Below are 10,824 nucleotides of genomic sequence, written 5' to 3' on the forward strand. Positions count from 1 at the left end.
TGTGGGAGAGGAAAGTTTGGTCTTTAAAGATGGAGGCTATCTGGTGTGTTCTGTGGTGGAACTGGTCCTCTTTGGAGCAGATGCGGCAGAGGTGGAGGAATTGGGAATATGGGATGGCATTTTTGCAGGTGGCAGGGTAGGAGGAGGTGTAATCCAGGTAGTTGTGGGAATCAGTGGGTTTGTAAAAAAATGTCAGTGTTGAGTCGATCCTCGTGGAGGGAGATGGAGAGGTCTAGGAAGGGGAGGGAGTTGTCAGAGATGGTCCAGGTGAATTTAAGGTCAGGGTGGAATGTGTTGGTGAAGTTGATGTACTGTTCGACCTCCTTGTGGGAGCACGAGGTGGCACCAATGCAGTCATCAATGTAGTGGAGCAAGAGGTGGGAAGTGGTGTGGAGTAACATCAACGTAGCAGAAGAAGCATTCCTGGACACTATGGGCAATTTAGCACAGCCAATCTACCTAATCTGCACATCTTTTGATTGTGGGAGGAAACTGGAGCACCCAGAGGAAACCCACACAGATGCTGGGAGAATGCGCAAACTCCAAGGTTGATAGAATTTAGATCCCTGTGAGGCAGTAGTACTAACCACTAAGCCACTGTGCTGTTAGTAAGGTATAATTTACCCTACACAAAGCCATATTGACTAACCCTAATCAGTCCTTGCCTTTCCAAATACATGTAAATCCTGTTCCTCTCAATCTTGTCGAACAACACACTCACTAATGAAGTAAAGTTCACTGGTTTTTAGTTCCCTGGCATTTCCTTACAGCCTTGCTTAGATAATGGTACCACATAAGCCAACCTAAAGACTTGCAGCACCTCACCTGTGGGCATCAATGATACAAATATCTCAGTAAGGGGCCTAGCAATCTCTTCCCTATCTTCCATAAAGTTCTGGGAAACACCTGATCAGGTCCCATGTGTCTACTTTTATATGTTTTAAAACCTTCAGCACCTTATCTTCCCAAATATGAACTCTTTTCAAGGCATCACCGTTTATTTCCACAAGTACACTTGTTTCCATGTCCTTCTCCACAATATTTGATAACCAAAGAATGTTGAGATCATCTCTGGGGCAACGTTCATAAACTATTATTCAATGAATGCAAATTCCTAGGGGCAACCATACTTTTTGAATTTAAGGTGATCAGTCTGCTACACCAGGGAATGTGATGGCATAATGGTTGTGTCACTGGATTTGGAATCCAGAACCTCAGATTATCTGTCATGACTCATTGAAATAGCCCCACTATTCATGGAATCATCACAAGTGGGAAAAGATTTTTAATTATTGATTTTTGTGGGATGTGAACGTCCCTAGTTTACTTTGAGAAGATGACAATGAGTTGTCCTCTTGAACGACTGCAGTCCACCTGCTGTAGGTTGACCCACAATGCTAAGGGCAGAAATTCCAGGATATTGACCCAGTGACAGTGTAGGAATGGTGATAAGTTTCCAAGTCAGGATGGTGAGTGGTTTGGAGGGGAACTTGAATGTGATGTTCCTATATATCTAATGCCCTTTGTCCTTTTAGATGGGAGTGGTCGTGGGTTTGGAAGGTGCAGTCTGAGGATCTTTGGAGAATTTCTGCAGTGTAGCTAGTTCTTCTGAATCTTTAATCAAATTATCCCAAATTCTCAATGTTCCTGACTGCCAATTCCAGAAGAACCTAAAAGAAAAAAAACAGCATTCTGTTCTTCGCAAGAAAGTTTATTTATTGCAAACATTGGTTTTAAACCAATGTTGGAATAGATATATTAATTGTTAATATACCTCACTATAACTAAAGGTCAGTCCCTTTTTAAAAAAATGTCATCACATACAGCCGCACACATATGGGAATTACAGGTGGGGAAAGAGAAGAAAATTTCAGTGAAGCACAGTTTTGTCTGGATTACAAGTGCCAATATGTATTCCTTCAGATCCCTTCTGGTGCCTTTTGACTATTCGATGAGGATATAAAGTTGTGGACACGCTGATTCTCAAGCTTTCATATTTCTCAAGCTTTTTTAGTGTCTCTAAAGGTGGATTTCCCCATTTTCCTTTCAAAAAGGGAATTTGCAGGCAAGAGAGTAGCCGGCTGCTTGGATATGTTTCTATACTCAAGGGAGGAAGAGAGAGATTTTCTTGTTCACAGGCTGGATGTTTTTGCTGTATTGTTCAAACACAAAGCTGTAGATACTTGGCAAGATCCAGTCAAGAAGTTCTTAATATGTTGAGTACATCTGCACACAGGCAAAATTCTTCCTCGTATTGAAAAACCAAAAGTCCAACACTGGACAAAACTGCCTGTAGAAACACACCCATGGGACCAAAATGTCAAGCAACCTCACCAACCTCTTCCCCCACTTCCCTCTCATCCCCTCCCGACATACACAGTCTGAGTGCAGCAAACTGGCACATTTCAAGATCAAAGACTATGTGCTAAGGGATGCACTAAAACTTGGAGTAGCTGTTGTCAAGGAATAGTGGGGAAAGACCGCCAAATATAACAAGGATCTGTTTAGTTATCAGACTCACTCATTGCCTCAAAGTGTATGTAAGTAGTGTCCTGCATGAGTGGCATTTGTCTTAATTTGCAACTGCGGGGATGCTCTGAGAAATGTCAAATTCCAATGTTTGTTTCTTTTATCAGCAAAGAGTGTACTGAACTACTTTAGTATCTGGTACATGTACATAAAGATTTTTTTATGAATAAAGTATAGTCTTGCAAAAAATAGGGAACATAGAACATACAACAGTATTTTTTTTAAAAACTTCCAATTGTCCACTGCATCCTGGTTAAAGATTTTTTCCCATTTTCACATGTGCAATCCAAACAACATAAATGTTGTTTACGTGCCTTTATCTTAAAGAGAGATGAAAATGGCATTTCAAAATGACATTTCAGATATGTGAAACATGGACAACAAAATAAGTCTGATACAATTCTTATTATCTTTCTCTTAAATTCTTATTTCTTCATTTTTACCTTCTAGGTAATAAATCTGCTATTACATTATCTTTACCAGTAATGTGAACAATCTTTACATTAAATTGTTGCATCATTAAACTCTAGCTGAACAATCTCAAACCTCAGGTTTTAAAATTTTCATTAAACACTAGTGGATTAGTCAGTACTGACTATGGTCAGTAGATCCATATTTTATGGTCATAGACTCCAAAATAATAGAGGAGGCAATAGCCCAGTGGTATCATTGCTGGACTGTTAACCTAGACACCCAAGTAATGCTCTCAGGATCTGGTTTTGAATCTGTCATGACAGATGGTGAAATTTGAATTCAATAAGAATCTGGAATGAAGAATCTAATGATGACCATTAAACTATTGTCAATTATTGGAAAAAAAACCTGTCTGGCTCACTAATTACCTTGAAGGAAGGAAATTGCCATCCTTACCTGGCCTGGCCTACATGTGACTCCAGACCTACAAAAATGTAGTTGACTCTTAACTGCCTGCAATTAGGGATGGGTAATAAATGCTGGCCCAGCCAGTGACACCCTCATCCCATGAATGATTTTTTTAAGAATCCCAAAGGCTAATTTTCTATTACAGTGTACTTCCTCTCAAATTGGTTTTATTTCTTTTTTAAAAAATCCTATCGACTTCTATATTCCTGATTCCACATCTTGAATCAAGACTGCACCAACTCCCAAGTCACAAGCATCAATTACCATTTTAAAAGGTTTGATAATTCAGGGTGGCCAACACCGTTGCTCATTGGTTAGGATTCCGTTCAGTTCCTCAAAGGCTGCTTGGCATTCTGCTGACCAGAGCACTTTGGTCTGTTACTGTTACAAATTTGTCAAAGATACAGCTATTGTCCTGAATATAAGCTCACATTTCTGATAAAATCCTAAATTCCTAAAAATGCTCATGATTTCTCACTTAGTTTTAGTAATGGGGAATCAATCAGAACCTTCACTGTAGCCATGCTTAGCAATAGCTTCCCTTAACGTTTGATACGTCCCAAGTAAGTTACCTTGTTTTTGCAAGTTTACTTTTAGCCCGATATTTGCATGATGAACTTAAAAGAAACAAATATAGATCAAATTAGTTTTTGGTTAATAAACAGAGTTTATTCTCCTGTATCTGTTCATTTGTTCTGATTGTTCTCTTTGTCCTCCCCATATTTCAGACTATATTATATCTGTTTGACTGAATCTTTTTTCCCAAGAAAGCAGCAGTATCAGCTGGTCCAATTAAAAGAGTGCTGATCTCAGAAAGGACATATGGAAATGTGAACAATAACTGAATTCATCCCAGGTGGCTAGTTTTGATCTGTGAAACATACAGTAAAAGGTACCTATTTCACTATTAAAATAAATACCAGTCATCAGCTAATGAAAGATGTTGGATTTTCACCTCAAATTAAGCAAGCTGAGCTAAAAACTGTTGTGCTTTTGCAAACACAATTGTTTTATTCAGTCCTTCATACAAAATATCTGTTAAAATGTTTAATAATTAAATATTTTTTCTAGAATATTTCTAGAACAGATTACATGTATTACCCTGCTTAAATTGCAATTTTGTTTTTTAAAAAGTAATTCCTGGGATTTAGGCTGTGCTGGCTGGAAGGATATTTAAAACCCAACTCTAGGTGCCCTTAAGAAGGTGGTGGTGAACTGCGTTCTTGAATTGCTACAGTCCAATTGCTTTAGGTAATTCACAATGTCATTAAGGAGGAGGAAGTTCCAGAGTTTTGACCCAGCAACACTGAGAGAACAGTGATACAGTTTGCAATCACAATAGTGGGTGGCATGGAGGAGAATTGGCAGGTGGTGGCATTTCCACGTAACTGCTACACTTGCCCTTTGAGATGATAACGGTTGTGTATTTGAATGATGGTGTCTAAGGAGCCTTGAAGAATTTCTGCAGTGCATTTGTTCTGTAAATATAGTTATTAGCAAATTTTTTTAACTTTACAAACATATAAAATTTTTGAAAAATACAATCAATAACAAATATCAGTATAAAAAAAGAAAAAACCCACAAATTACAATACAACTACTGTCTACTAACTATTAACCTACCCTATAATATAAAACAGACCCTAATACTGTGCTAAGCAACACCAATAAATAAGTAAATAACTAATAGGTCAAAAAAAAGAAAGAAAAGCAAAAAAGTAACAAAACAAAAACACAGAATGCAGAACAGCTATACTCGGCAAAAAGCTCCCAAACAAAAGAATGGGGGCATTGTATATATACCCGTATTAACTCAGGAGACCCCCATCCAGGGCCCAGGGCTCGACAAACCTAACCATCCTGGTTAAACAAGCGCCCTAGTTAAGATTGCTGACAAATCTATATCCAAATAATTCAAGTAGGGCTGCTATGTCTTATAAAAATGGTCTGTTGTGTGGTGCACCATGTTTGTAAAAAAAAGTCCAAGGGAATATGCTCCATAATTAATTTCTTCAATCCCAGCAAGCCCAGCAGGTTCTCAGACACCCAGTTCATCAGAATATTCTTCCATGCACAGTATGCAAGAATATTAAATAATTTCTTCCCATGCCTGTCTAAAGATGGTAAATTTGGTAGACCTAAGAGGAGAGATATCGGGTCTACTTTGACTTCAATCCTCAATATCCTCCCTATCTCTCCTGCCATAGCGCTCCATTAAACATGAAGCAATGGGTAAGAGTACCTACACTTATTTCACATTTGGGGCACATTGAAGATGCTCCTTTTTTAAACTTCACCAGATGGTCCAGTGCCAGATGAGCCCTGTGCAGAACTTTTAACTGCGTAGCACATGTCCTATTACAGATTGAGATCTTTTGAGCATTCGCCACTATGTTCTCCCATATTTCAGAAGAGATCTCTACTCCTAGCTCTTGCTTCCAGACCTCACATAACCGGTTAATATCCTGCCAGGCCCTGCCACCCAGCAGGCAATGGAGGGCACTAGCCGAAAGGGTGTTTGTGGAACGTAACAACAACCTCTCTGTATCGGGCTTACAGGGCTTAGTGAGAAGTGTAGTCTTTTTCTGGATGAAATCCCTAACCTGAAAACAATGGAAAAGATCTCTGCCGTATTTGTGGCTCAGTTGCTCAAGAGACATCAAAACCTCCCCCTCAGACAAGTCTCCCAAATAGTAACTCCTCTCGCTGCCCATAGTTTGAACCCTGAGTCCATCATCCCTGGTAGGAACCCTGGCATGCCAACTATAGGCGTAAGTGGCGAAGTCTTGGACAAACAACCCTCACTCTGACACATCGCCTTCCAAGCCCTGACTGTACTAATGACAATGGGGTTCCGGCAGTAGTCCATAACTGTCCTCATCTTATCCATGAACAACAGATTAATAAGCGGGCACTTTGTCCGGGAGGACTCGATATCCAGCCATATTGAGTTTGGATTGTTACCTACCCAATCACAGACAAAGGACAGCAGGGAACTCAATTGATACCTCCTGATGTCTGGGAAATCAACTCCTCCCCCTCCTTGAGGCAACCGCAATTTAGTAAGTTTGATGAGGGGCTGCCAACGATGCCAGACAAAGGAACCAAACCATCCCATAAGCTTCCGCAGTGTTTACCTGGGAAACATTAGAGGGAGCACATGTATGAGATAAAGCAAACAAGGAAAAACAGAAGGAGGAAGAGCCATGAAATTGGAAGAGCTTCCCATCTCTGGAGATCCCACCCAATATTGTTGAGCAAGTGAGCAAAGTTAGTCCGAAATAACAGATCAAACTTGGGGGTAATAAAAATGCCTAGGTACTGGAAACCTGCCCGTGACCACTTAAAAGGGAACTTAGAGCCACCTTCAACTTCTGGCACGTCCTTAAGGTTCCCCAAAAGTATAGCCTCTGATTTTGCAAAGTCAATCTTATATCCTGAAGTAGCCCCAAATGAATTGATACATTGTATCAAATGGGTTATGGAGGTCATCGGGTTCGATAAAAACAGAAGGACATCATCCACATACAGTGTAATCTTGTGTGCCCTCGATCCCACTTCCGGAGAGGTTATGTGGATGTTCTGGGGAATGGCCTCTGCCAGCGGCTCTATCACCGATGTAAACAAAAACGGTGAGAGGGGGCAGCCTTGCTGACTACCCTAACCAATCCAAAGTTCCCAGACTTCACCCCGTTGATGATGACCACGGCCAGAGGGGGGTGATACAAAACCTCCACCCACCTCGCAAAGACCCCACCCAACCCAAACTGTTCTAAGACATACAAAAAGATACAGCCATTCCACCCAGTCAAATGCTTTCTCTGCATCTAAGGAAATCACCAACCTCTGAATCGATCGTTGCTGACAAATCTGGACCATATTCAGCAACCTTCTAATATTGTTAGAGGACCTACAGCCCCTTATAAACTTGTCTTGTCTTCTTTAACAATATGGGGCAATAACTTTTCCAATCTCAGCTCCAGGATCTTAGATAGAATCTTGAAGTCCGAATTTAATAAAGAGATGGGCCTGTATGAGGCACAATCCTCAGGAACCTTCCCCTTCTTAAGAATTAAGGAAACATTAGATTCTCTCAAAGATGGTGGTAAGCATGCATGCGTATAGGAGTGATTGTACATCTCCAACATCAGCCCTGACAGAATCCCGATGAACTCCTTATAAAACTCACCCAGGAGACCATCAGGACCAGGCGCTTTCCCACTCTGAAGTTGCCTAGTTGCCTCCTGTATTTCCTGAACTGTCAAGGGGGCATTAAGGAGAGAGGCCTGTTCCAAGGTTACCCCTGGGAGGTCCAGGTTCATAAAGAAAGGCCTCTATTTTAGCCCTCCTGTCCTCGCAACCTTCAGAACGATACAATTCAAGTAAAAACTCCGAAAAGCCTCATTAATCTTTATAGCATCATACATAAGAACCCTGGCACTGTTTCTAATTGCAGTAATGGATTGGGGAGCACGCATTTTCCTAGTCAGGTATGCTAAATATTCCCCTGGCCTATCCCCATATTCGAACAGCCTTTGTCTAGCAAAAGCAAGTTCTTTCTTTGCGTTTTGTGTCAGTATTGAATTCAAGGCAGCCCGGAGGGCCGTGATCCGCTGTAGCTTAGTCACCAATGGCTACGCAAAACGTGCCACCTCCGCGGCTTTCAACCACATCTCAACTACACGCTGCTGTTCCTCCTTCTGTTGTTTCTGGCTAGCCAAATTGGAAACAGCTAATTGCATAGTAAAGGTCTTAGCAGTCTCGTATAGCATAGACGGACTACTAGCCGTGCCTGAGTTGATAGTCAAGAATTCCTGAAACTCCTTCAAAACGTATTCCACAAATGTGGAATCCTTAAGGAAAAAAGTGTCCAAATGCCAGTGCTGCAAACCTCGCTCCTCACTCTTGGCCTTAACTTCCAAATATATCGTCACGCAGAGATAGATATGTTCCCATTTTTGCAACCCATAATCCAATCCAGAAGGGCTGAGGCAGCCAGAAAGAGTTCAATCCTCATGTGACATTTATGTGGGTTTGAAAAAAAAGTGAAGTCCCTGCTGAGAGGGTGAAGACATCTCCAAATATCCACTAGTCCCAACCCCTCGCATAAGTCAGCACCTACTTGACCTGTGAAGAAATAGTTGGGGGCCCATTAGGCATCCTGCCCACTGTCGGATCCAAACGACAATTAACACCCCCCCCCCCCGCCACTATAATAATGTGCCATGTTCCAAAGGAACTCAGTTTAGAGAAAGCAGTAATTAAAAATTTGAGGGGATGCGCCATAGGACAGTAGACATTTAAAATGCCATATTCCTCCCCATGTATCTCTGCGTGACGGTATATTTGGAAGTTAAGGCCAAGAGTGAGGAGCGAGGTTTGCAGCACTGGCATTTGGACACTTTTCTCCTTAAGAATTCCAAATTTGTGTGTAATACTTTTTGAAGGAGTTTCAGGAATTCTTGATTATCAACTCAGGCACAGCTAGTAGTCCGTCCGACTTTAAGTATCACAAACCATCCCTGCTCATCTTTCACCTGCTTTAATAATGTGAACAGAAGATTTTTCTGGATAAGTACTGCCACTCCCCTACTGTTAGTAGTAAAGGATGAAAAGAATACCTGGTCAACCACCCCCCCCCCCCCGTTGTAACTTCAGGTGTTCCTTATCATCAAGATGGGTTTCCTGTAACAAAGCAATATCAACCCTTTCCCTCTTAAGGCAAGAAAGCATATTTTTTCCTTTTAACAGGTGAATGACTTCCCTTGATTTTCCAGGTGCACCATTTAATAAGATACTTAGCCATATCCCTTTTCAGAGACCCTTGAACCCCTGGGAGGGAGAGCCCTGCTTATAAAGCACCGAGCACAAGTAAATAAAGACTCAGAGTCGAAGAATTATGTATACAAAAACTACTCTATCATAACTACAAACAACTATTACTACCAAAAACTACAAAGAAAACCAGCACAAGTAAATAAAGACTCATAGAGTTGAAGAATTATGTATACAAAAACTACTCTATCGTAACTACAAACAACTATTACTACCAAAAACTACAAAGAAAACCAAGTATAAAACCTTGAATGGAAGACTCTTCCACCTGCCAATAGGGGGCACTCACCCTATCCATCCCCTCCTTCACAGCTCCTTCAAACTCAGACTGTGCCCCAGCCTTAGGCCAGAAAAAAAAGGAGATAATCCTTAAAACAATAGAAAAAAAAAGTCAGGATGTACAATCCACCCATCCCCGGCTTCATGCCACCCCTACTTGTGACTAAAAGAGAAACAGAACAAACAACAAAAAAAGGGGAGACAACATACAACATGCACAAAATTTCCCATTATAAAGTCCAGTTATATAAAAAAATGTATAACTTATTCCAAGTTTCTTTCCCCCTTTCCAATAAAGAAATGATTAGAGAGAAAGAAAGGAATAAAAAAAAGGAAGGGAAACATGGGGAAAGAAGGAAAAGAGAACGAGCATTAACCGTATTCTTCAGGCCAGTCCGACTATTTTAAAGTGTCTACAAAGTTTTTAGCTTTATCCACTGAGTCAAATGTATAAACTGAGTCCTCATGGCTGAAACGGAGCACTGCAGGGTATCTCATGGAGTACTGGATGCACAGCTTCCTGAGCTTCTTTTTAACTTAATCGAAGGACTTCCTCTTTCAAATTAAAGCTGCCGAGAAATCCTGGAAAAACATGATTTTTGACCCCCTTGTACAACAGTGCCTGTGGATCATTTCCCGGTAATCTAGAGGCTTTTATTATTTTTTGCTTGTCCTTGTATGAGTGGAAGTGCACTAGGGCCAGGAGAGGGTGCTGACCAGCCCTGACCTGTGCACTGTAACCCGATAAGCCCTTTCAATCTGCAGCTTGCTGGACTCGATATGATGCCACAAAAACTTCAGCAGCCAGCTTTCAAAGAAGCTGACCGGCTGCTCAACTTCCTCGAGCCTCGATTTTCAAGGTCGTCGATATGGTCTTACAAGGCCCGCACCTCTCGCTCCAGCACCTGGATGAGGACTCCATCGCAGCTTCCAAAGCCTTAGTTCGACCCTCCACCTCCCTCCAGTCACTCCCCGAGGCCCTGGATCTCCTGCTCATGCTTCTGCAGCATGGATGTGATAGGTTGGACCTTGGCACGAATCTCCCCCCGCATCTCCTCAATCGCAGCCCCATCTTTCAAAGTAAGTCTCTCCATCACTGCAGCTAATACCTGTGAGTCTGGAGTCTGTCAGGTCCCGGGGGGTCAGGAGAGGCTGCTGTCTCTGGTATGTCTGGTGCTGCAGGGGAGTGTCCTCCCTGATGCTGTTTGCTCGCTCCTTTTCCCTTTGGCATCCTTCCCACTTCCAAATATGAACAAATATGTGTTCTGTAAGGTTTTAAACTAATAATTCCACCACATA

Source organism: Chiloscyllium plagiosum, chromosome 12 (assembly GCF_004010195.1).
Source record: "Chiloscyllium plagiosum isolate BGI_BamShark_2017 chromosome 12, ASM401019v2, whole genome shotgun sequence".
In the NCBI taxonomy this organism is placed as follows: Eukaryota; Metazoa; Chordata; class Chondrichthyes; order Orectolobiformes; family Hemiscylliidae; genus Chiloscyllium; species Chiloscyllium plagiosum.